The sequence below is a fragment of the Microcaecilia unicolor genome, chromosome 12 (genome assembly GCF_901765095.1).
Source record: "Microcaecilia unicolor chromosome 12, aMicUni1.1, whole genome shotgun sequence".
Lineage (NCBI taxonomy): Eukaryota > Metazoa > Chordata > Amphibia > Gymnophiona > Siphonopidae > Microcaecilia > Microcaecilia unicolor.
Window position 1 is genome coordinate 66,262,040 of NC_044042.1, and position 10,618 is coordinate 66,272,657.

Genomic DNA, 10,618 nt, shown 5'->3' on the forward strand with positions numbered 1-10,618 from the left:
TGTATCGGCTTCCATGTCTTTCTCCACAGCCGCTCTGCACGAGAGTCTCCGGGCCGTTCTCCCGGAGATCCTGGGAGAGCTGTTGCGCCCTTCCCCTCCGGTACCGTGGGTGCTTGCGCCACCGGTACCGTCGAGTGAGGCTCCGGCTGGCCCTTTGCCCGGGGTGAGGTCTCCGACATCGGTACCGCTTGCGGTGCCAGCTGCGGCCGCCTCCCAGGAAGACTCCCCGACGACGTCGGTGGAGGGAGCTTCACCGGTGCTAGCGAGGGAGTCTACCTCTCGACGCTCCCACCGTGGCCGTGTTTCCACGGAGTCGAGTCGGGCACAGCTTCAGTCACAGGTTCATGAACTTGTGTCTGATACCGATGGTGAGGCCTCGTGGGAGGAGGAGGAGGACATCAGATATTTCTCTGACGAGGAGTCTGATGGCCGTCTTTCTGATCCTCCCCTGAAAGGCAGCTTTCTCCTCCCGAGAGTCTGTCTTTTGCGGCCTTTGTCCGGGAGATGTCTACGGCCATCCCCTTCCTGTTGGTCGTGGAGGATGAGCCCAGGGCTGAAATGTTTGAGCTCTTGGACTATCCTTCTCCACCTAAGGAAGCGTCCACAGTACCCATACATCATGTCCTAAAAAAGACATTGCTGGCGAACTGGACCAAGCCTTTAACTAATCCCCACATTCCCAAGAAGATCGAGTCCCAGTACCGGATCCATGGGGACCCAGAGCTGATGCGCACTCAGTTGCTTCACGACTCTGGTGTGGTGGATCTGGCCCTAAAGAAGGCTAAGAGTTCTAGGGAGCATGCTTCGGCGCCCCCGGGCAAGGACTCTAGAACCTTAGACTCCTTTGGGAGGAAGGCCTACCATTCTTCTATGCTCGTGGCCAAGATTCAGTCCTACCAGCTCTACACGAGCATCCATATGCGGAACAATGTGCGGCAGTTGGCGGGCTTGGTGGACAAGCTCCCTCCTGAGCAAGCCAAGCCGTTTCAGGAGGTGGTCAGGCAGCTGAAGGCATGCGAGAAAATTCCTGGCCAGAGGGGTATATGATACCTTTGATGTTGCGTCCAGGGCCGCTGCTCAAGGTGTGGTGATGCGCAGACTCTCAAGGCTGTGTGCCTCCGACCTGGAGAATAGGATCCAGCAGCGGATTGCGGACTCCCCTTGCCGAGCGGACAACATTTTTGGAGAGAAAGTCGATCAGGTGGTAGAGCAACTCCACCAGCGGGATACCGCTTTCGACAAGTTCTCCCGCCGGCAGCCTTCAGCATCTACCTCCTCAGGTAGACGTTTTTATGGGGGAAGGAGGGCTGTTCCCTACTCTTCTGGTAAGCGTAGGTACAATCCTCCTTCTCGACAGCCTGCGGCCCAGGCTAAGCCTCAGCGCGCTCGCTCTCGTCAGCAGCGTGCGCCTCAGCAAGGCCCCACGGCTCCCCAGCAAAAGCAGGGGACGAGCTTTTGACTGGCTCCAGCAGAGCATAGCCGACATCAACGTGTCCGTGCCGGGCGATCTGCCGGTCGGGAGGAGGTTGAAAGTTTTTCACCAAAGGTGGCCTCTTATAACCTCCGACCGTTGGGTTCTTCAAATAGTCCGGCAAGGATACACCCTCAATTTGGCCTCGAAGCCTCCAAATTGCCCACCAGGAGCTCAGTCCTACAGCTTCCAGCACAAGCAGGTACTTGCAGAGGAACTCTCCGCCCTTCTCAGCGCCAATGCAGTCGAGCCCCTGCCATCCGGGCAAGAAGGGCTGGGATTCTATTCCAGGTACTTCCTTGTGGAAAAGAAAACAGGGGGGATGCGTCCCATCCTAGACCTAAGGGCCCTGAACAAATATCTGGTCAAGGAAAAGTTCAGGATGCTTTCCCTGGGCACCCTTCTTCCCATGATTCAGGAAAACGATTGGCTATGCTCTCTGGACTTGAAGGACGCCTACACGCACATCCCGTTACTGCCAGCTTACAGGCAGTATCTGCGATTTCAGCTGGGCACACGTCACTTCCAGTACTGTGTGCTGCCCTTTGGGCTTGCCTCTGCGCCCAGAGTGTTCACAAAGTGCCTGGCTGTAGTAGCAGCGGTGCTTCGCAGGCTGGGAGTGCACGTGTTCCCCTATCTCGACGATTGGCTGGTGAACACATCCAAGGCAGGAGCTCTACAGTCCATGCAGATGACTATTCGCCTCCTGGAGCTGCTGGAGTTTGTGATAAATTATCCAAAGTCCCACCTTCTCCCAGTACAAAGACTCGAATTCATAGGAGCTCTGCTGGATTCTCGGACGGCTCATGCCTATCTCCCAGAGACGAGAGCCAACAATTTGTTGTCCCTCGTCTCTCGGGTGCGAGCGTCCCAGCAGATCACAGCTCGGCAGATGTTGAGATTGCTGGGCCACATGGCCTTCACAGTTCATGTGACTCCCATGGCCCGTCTTCACATGCGATCTGCTCAATGGACCCTAGCTTCCCAGTGGTTTCAGGCTGCTGGGGATCTAGAGGACGTGATCCACTTGTCCATGAATTTTTTCAAATCCCTGTATTGGTGGACGATCTGGTCCAATTTGTCTCTGGGACGCCCTTTCCAAATTCCTCAGCCACAAAAAGTGCTGACTACGGATGCGTCTCTCCTGGGGTGGGGAGCTCATGTCGATGGGCTTCACACCCAGGGAAGCTGGTCCCTCCAGGAACGCGATCTGCAGATCAATCTCCTGGAGTTACGAGCGGTCTGGAACGCTCTGAAGGCTTTCAGAGATCGGCTGCCCCATCAAATTATCCAAATTCAGACAGACAACCAGGTTGCCATGTACTACATCAACAAGCAGGAGGGCACCGGATCTCGCCCCCTGTGTCAGGAGGCCGTCAGCATGTGGCTGTGGGCTCGCCGTCACGGCATGTTGCTCCAAGCCACATACCTGGCAGGCGTAAACAACAGTCTGGCCGACAGGTTGAGCAGGATTATGCAACCTCACGAGTGGTCGCTCAATTCCAGTGTGGTGCGCCAGATCTTCCAAGTGTGGGGCACCCCCTTGGTAGATCTCTTCACATCTCGAGCCAATCACAAGGTCCCTCAGTTCTGTTCCAGACTTCAGGCCCACGGTCGACTGGCATCGGATGCCTTCCTCCTGGACTGGGGGGAAGGTCTGCTGTATGCTTATCCTCCCATACCTCTGGTGGGGAAGACTTTGTTGAAACTCAAGCAAGTCCGGGGCACCATGATTCTGATTGCTCCGTTTTGGCCGCGTCAGATCTGGTTCCCTCTTCTTCTGGAGTTGTCCTCCGAAGAACCCTGGAGATTGGAGTGTTTTCCGACCCTCATCACACAGGACAAAGGGGCGCTTCTGCATCCCAACCTCCAGTCTCTGGCTCTCACGGCCTGGATGTTGAGAGCGTAGACTTTGCCTCTTTGGGTCTGTCAGAGGGTGTCTCCCGTGTCTTGCTTGCTTCCAGGAAAGATTCCACTAAGAGGAGTTACTTCTTTTTATGGAGGAGGTTTGCCGTCTGGTGTGACAGCAAGGCCTTAGATTCTCGCTCCTGTCCTACACAGACCCTGCTTGAATACCTTCTGCACTTGTCTGGTCTCAAGACCAACTCTAAGGGTTCACCTTAGCGCAATCAGTGAATACCATTACCGTGTGGAAGGTAAGCCGATCTCAGGACAGCCTTTAGTTGTTCGCTTCATGAGAGGTTTGCTTTTGTCAAAGCCCCTCGTCAAACCTCCTACAGTGTCATGGGATCTCAATGTCGTTCTCACCCAGCTGATGAAACCTCCTTTTGAGCCACTGAACTCCTGCCATCTGAAGTATTTGACCTGGAAGGTCATTTTCTTGGTGGCAGTTACTTCAGCTCGTAGAGTCAGTGAGCTTCAGGCCCTGGTAGCCCAGGCCCCTTACACCAAGTTTCATCATAATAGAGTAGTCCTCCGCACTCACCCTAAGTTCCTGCCGAAGGTAGTGTCGGAGTTCCATCTGAACCAGTCAATTGTCTTGCCAACATTCTTTCCTTGTCCTCATTCCTGCCCTGCTGAACGTCAGCTGCACACATTGGACTGCAAAAGAGCATTGGCCTTCTATCTGGAGCGGACACAGCCCAACAGACAGTCCGCCCAATTGTTTGTTTTTTTTGATCCCAACAGGAGGGGAGTGGCAGTGGGGAAACGCACCATATCCAATTGGCTAGCAGATTGCATTTCCTTCACTTACGCCCAGGCTGGGCTGGCTCTTGAGGGTCATGTCACGGCTCACAATGTTAGAGCCATGGCTGCGTCAGTGGCCCACTTGAAGTCAGCCACTATTGAAGAGATCAGCAAAGCTGCGACATGGTCATCTGTCCACACATTCACATCTCATTACTGCCTGCAGCAGGATACCCGACGCGACAGTCGGTTCGGGCAGTCAGTGCTTCAGAATCTGTTCGGGGTTTAGAATCCAACTCCACCCCCCTAGGCCCATGTTTTATTCTGTTCTAGGCTACACTCTCTATTAGTTGGATAAGTTGTTAGGTCAATCTCAGTTATGTGCTCGCCGTTGCGAGGCCCAATTGACCATGTTTGTTATTTTGAGTGAGCCTGGGGGCTAGGGATACCCCATCAGTGAGAACAAGCAGCCTGCTTGTCCTCGGAGAAAGCGAATGCTACATACCTGTAGAAGGCATTCTCCGAGGACAGCAGGCTGATTGTTCTCACAAACCCGCCCGCCTCCCCTTTGGAGTTGTGTCTTCCCTTGTCTTTCTCTTGCTACATACGGGACTGACGAACACGAGCCGGTTCGGGCGGGAAGACGGCCGCGCATGTTCATGGGCGCGTGAGGACTAGCAAAAGCCTTTGCTAGTGAAGTTTCCGATTGGAGGGGCTGCCGTGGACGTCACCCATCAGTGAGAACAATCAGCCTGCTGTCCTCGGAGAATACTTTCTACAGGTATGTAGCATTCGCTTTCCCACCTTTTTGCAGGCTCAATGTGGTTTACATATTACCGTTAACGGCGTTAGCCGATTCCGGTCTGAACAAATACAAATTAAATTAAGAATCCTCATATATACTTGTATATATCACCACCTTGAGTGAATTCTTTCAAAAAGGCACTAAATAAATCAAATAAATAAATACTCTGAGTAAGTATTTGAAAACCTTTGTTTAAAAAATATTTGAGAAGCTTTTAATTCAATGTCATTTGTTCTGTGCTATTGAAATTACAATTACGATATTAATTACAACATTATTTATTTTCTTTGTTATCCACCTTGACCCTATTGCAGTTGGGTGGAACTCCATATATTAGAATAAAATAAGAATGGGATTATAATCCATCTTCCATATATTTTATTTAATCCCTTCTTAAAGCTGTTTCGATAGACCTGTTTAAAATCTCAATTTCCTTTCAAAATTACTGGAGAAAGTTGTTTATCTTCAACTTCTTGCTCATGTAGAAAGCTGGTTGATTTTGCAGCAGTGTCAAGTCGGAATTTTGTGCACAACACAGCACGGAAACCATAATTGTAGCTTTTACTTGTGAGATCCATTCTATTCTGGAATCTGGGAATATAGCACTTCTAGTACCACTCAATCTGTCTGCAGTTTTTATCTTGTTGACCACTCTCTTCTGTTTTCATGTCTCTATAATAATGGTGTAGGGGGCACAGTTCTTGAATGGTTTTCTTCATACTTGACTGATCGTTCTTTCACTGTATATATTGTTTCACGATCAACCTCTTATCAACTCATTTGTGTTGTCTCTCAGGGCTTGATACTTCCCCACTGCTTTTTAACAATTTTCTTAGTCCACTTGCCACTGTTTTTCAGGATCACAATATTAGAGCTTTCTATTACACAGATGATATTTTGTTATTGTATTCAGCCTCATCCACAAAAACAGAAAGAGGAGAACTCTAATCCTCACGAACACGTGCAAAATGCTGCTTGTTTGCTGACCGACGGTGCCGCCCGCCACAACTCAGATCGACTCTGGGTGAGTCTCCTGCTCTCAAATTATCCCCAGTAATTTCTAGGTTGCTGGGGCCACACTCCCAGTGGTCCCACAGTTCCTAGAAAGCACTCACAGACCCAACACACAAACCACCATTATTCTTAGTCCAGACCAGCAGAGGCAATAAACTAAAAATGTTTGTCATCGTGAAAAATTAGAACAAAGAACAAAATAGGTGCAATCAGCAAAACAAAAATAGGTAACTGAAATATGGATCAATTATAATATATAAACATATGTTTACTATCTAAGTAGTACCTGGGGAGATCAGGACATATAGCTGCTCACAGGTTATCAAATATAACTTCACAGGGCTCAGCAAAAAAATCCTTCTCTTTTTTTTTTTTTTTTTTTTCTCCCTGGCTAAGACTGGAGAAACAGCCAGTACAAGCCTAGCTGAATTTTGAGCTCCTGGGCCAAACAGAGCCCAGAACAGCACGTTTTTAAAATAGCTGGCCACATCACTGTAGGTTACCTCTTATATGTGTTAACTAAAGAGGGAACAGTCATTTCTTGGTAACAGCTTTAAACATAAATATACACCACCTGCTGGCCAAACTAGAGAAATACACTTCAAGAAATACAGTTTTACAGGCTTAAAAAACCCCTGTTTTATCACACCTCCCACCTTAGAGAGACTCCCCAGACTGTGGCCTCTACAGACCGCTGGTCGTGTCTTGACTGGCCAATGTCAGGGTGAACATAGTAACATAGTAGTTGATGGCAGAGAAAGACCTGCACAGTCCATCCAGTCTGCCCAACAAGATAAACTCATATGTGCTACTTTTTATGTGTGTACCTGACCTTGATTTGTATCTGTCATTTTCAGGGCACAGACTGTAGAAGTCTGCCTAGCACTAGCTCCGCCTCCCAACCATTAGCCCCGCCTCCCACCATCGGCTCTGCAACCCAATCTCTGCTAAGCTTATGAGGATCCCGTCCTTCTGAACAGGATTCCTTTATGTTTATCCCACGCATTTTTTAATTCCTTTACCGTTTTCATCTCCACCACCTCCTGAAGGAGGGCATTCCAAGTATCCACCACTCTCTCTGTGAAAAAATACTTCCTGACATTTTTCTTGAGTCTGCCCCCCTTAAATCTCATTTCATGTCCTCTAGTTCTACTGCCTTCCCATCTACGGAAAAGGTTCGTTTGTGGATTAATACCTTTCAAATATTTGAACGTCTGTATCATATCACTCCTGTTTCTCCTTTCCTCCAGGGTACATAATGCCACACTGGGACATGACCAAGGGTCCATCGAGCCCAGCATCCTGTCCCCAACAGCGGCCAATCCAGGCCAAGGGCACCTGGCAAGCTTCCCAAATGTACAAACATTCTATACATGTTATTCCTGCAATTGTGGATTCAGGTCAGCAAGTCTGTCCTCATACGTCTTGTAACGCAAATCCCATACCATTCTTGTAGCTTTTCTTTGCACAGCTTCAATTCTTTTTACATCCTTAGCAAGATACGGCCTCCAAAACTGAACACAATACTCCAGGCGGGGCCTCACCTAGCCTAGCAACCTACTAGCTACGGCCACCGCCTTGTCACACTGTTTCGTTGCCTTCAGATCCTCAGATACTATCACCCCAAGATCCCTCTCCCTGTCTGTACATATCAGACTCTCACCGCCTAACACATACGTCTCCCGTGGATTTCTACTCCCTAAGTGCATCACTTTGTATTTCTTCACATTAAATTTTAATTGCCAAACCTTAGACCATTCTTCTAGCTTCTGCAGATCCTTTTTCATGTTTTCCAATGAGATTTGTTTGGCACGATTTACCTTTGGTAAAACCATGTTGTCTTGGATCTTGTAACTTATTGGCTTCCAGGAAATTCACTATCCTTTCCTTCAGCATCGCTTCCATTACTTTTCCAATAACTGAAGTGAGGCTTACCGGCCTGTAGTTTCCAGCTTCTTCTCTGTCACCACTTTTGTGAAGAGGGAACATATCCACTCTTCTCCAATCCCACGGAACCTTTCCCGTCTCCAAGGATTTATTAAAACAAATCTTTAAGAGAACCTGCCAGAACCTCTCTGAGCTCCCTCAATATCCTGTGGGTGGATCCTGTCCAGTCCCATGGCTTTGTCCATCTTTAGATTTTCAAGTTGTTCATACACACTCTCTTTCGTGAACGGTGCTATATCCACTCCATTCTCATATGTACTTTTTCCAGTCAATCGCGGTCCTTCTCCAGGATTTTCTTCTGTGAAAACAGAACAAAAGTATCTATTTAGCAAATTTGCTTTTTCTTCATCATTATCTACATAGCGGTTCGCAGCATCTTTCAGTCTCACAATTCCATTTTAGTCTTCCTCCTTTCACTAATATACCTGAAGAAATTTTTGTCACCCCTCCTTACATTTCTAGCCATTTGTTCTTCCACTTGTGCTTTCGCCTTCGCCTTCGCCAGATGTACCTCTCTCTTGGCTTCTTTCATTTTCATCCGGTATTCCTCTCCGTGTTCCTCTTGAGTTTTTCTGTATTTCAGGAACGCCAACTCTTTAGCCTTTATTTTCTCAGCCACTTGCTTGGAGAACCATATCGGTTTCCTTTTTCTTTTGCTTTTATTTACTCTCGTTACATAAAGGTTTGTGGACATATTTATAGCTTCTTTCAGCCTGGACCACTGTCCTTCCACTTCTCGTACGTCCTCCCAGCCCATCAGCTCCTTCCTCAGGTATTCCCCCATTTTACTAAAGTCAGCATGCTTGAAATCCAGGACTTTGAGTTTTGAGTGGCCGCCCTCCACTTCAGCTGTCATATCAGACCAGACTGTTTGATGGTCACTGCTGCCCAGGTGGGCACCCACTCGGACATTTGACACACTTACCCCCATTTGTGAGCACCAGATTCAGTGTCGCTCCCTCCCTCGTGGGTTCTGTCACCATTTGTCTGAGCAGAGCGCTTTGAAAAGCATCCACAATCTCTCTACCTCTTTCTGATTCCGCAGATGGAACCTTCCAATCTACATCCATCAGATTGAAATCTCCCAGCAACAGCACCTCTCTCTTCTTTCCTAGCTTTTGAATATCTGCGATCAGATCTTTATCTAGTTCCTCCAATTGAGTTGGAGGTCTGTAGACAACACCCACGTGGACAGAGGTTCTATCATCTCTTTTTAAGGTGATCCATATCGCTTCTTCCTTTCCCCGGGTCCCTGTCATTTCAGTTGCTACGATATCATTTCTCACAGAGCTACTCCTCCACCTTTACGACCATCTCTATCCTTCCTAAATAGATTATAGTCTGGTATGTTTGCATCCCATTCATGGGAACCATTGAGCCATGTCTCCGTGATTGCAACAACGTCTAAGTCTGCCTCCAACATCAGGGCTTGAAGGTCATGAACTTTATTGCTTAGACTGCAAGCATTTGTAGTCATCGCTTTCCATCTACATTTCAGTGGAATTTTTTATCTTCTGTTTAGTTTCTTGTTTAGTCTCACTTCTTGCTGTGTTGGTAAGAAGTGATTTGCTAAGATTGTTGTTTTCATTGCTTTCGTTTGTACTGACGCATCTTGTCTTTAGCTTTAGCTGGGGGTGACCACTTGAAGTGAATTACCTCCATATGCCACCCCCGCCTTCTAGTTTAAATGCCTAGAAATATATTGTCTGAATTTCTCCCCAAGGATTTTTTTCCTGCCACAGTGAGATGCAGCCCATCGTTACAGTATAGTCTTTTGTTTTTCCATGTATTGCCCCATCCTCCTATGTACCTAAATCCTTCTTGGTGACACCAGGCTTTGAGCCAGCTATTGAAATTCTCAGTACTTTGCAATCTTTTCTCTCCCTTTCCAAAGGTAGGTAGTACTTCAGAGAAAGCTATTGTTTTTATCAAAGGTTTTAACCCCTCTCCCAGCTCCTGAAAAGCTCTCTGCATGGCAAGTGGGGTATTACTGGACAAGTCATTTGTTCCCAGGTGGATAACAACATCAGTGTTTGTAGTTTCTTCCCTGATTATAGAGATTATTTGCTTGGTAGCTGAAGAGCCTGGAAGGCATTTCACTTTGCATGGCCCCTTGAACTGTGTTTCAAAGTTAATGCCTCTGATAGTGGAATCTATTAGTAGCAACAGTTTCCTGGTATGAGTTTCAACATTAGTGATTTGGGGGTGTCTTTTCTCTTTGGGTACCTTCATATCTTTTTGTTCCACCTTCATTGTTTCTTCGTCCGCCTCAGTTCTATTTTCAGGAACATCACAGTGCTGTAATGGAGCAAAAGTATTCTGTAGGGGCAACACTTGTGAGGGCGGATGCTTCTGTGCCACATGACGTGGTTCTGGCTCTTCCTTTTTGGAGAGTCCATCAGCATTGCCATGTTCATTGCCCTTCCGGTGCTTATAACAGAAGCTTTTACCACACTCCTTTATGCTTTTTTTTTGTGAATAATAAGGGGTATTTTCTGACAGAAGCTTTTACCACACTCAGCAGATGTAAATGGTTTTACTCCTGTGTGGATTCTCTGGTGTTTTGTTAGGTGTGATTTATGAATAAAGCTTTTTCTTCATTCAGTGCATGTAAACGGTTTCATCCCTGAAAGGATTCTATGCTGTGTTGATAATAATTTCCAGCAACTGAAACTTTTCTTACACACCATACTTGAAACTGGTCTCTTCCCTGGTTGAAATTTTGTATTTCT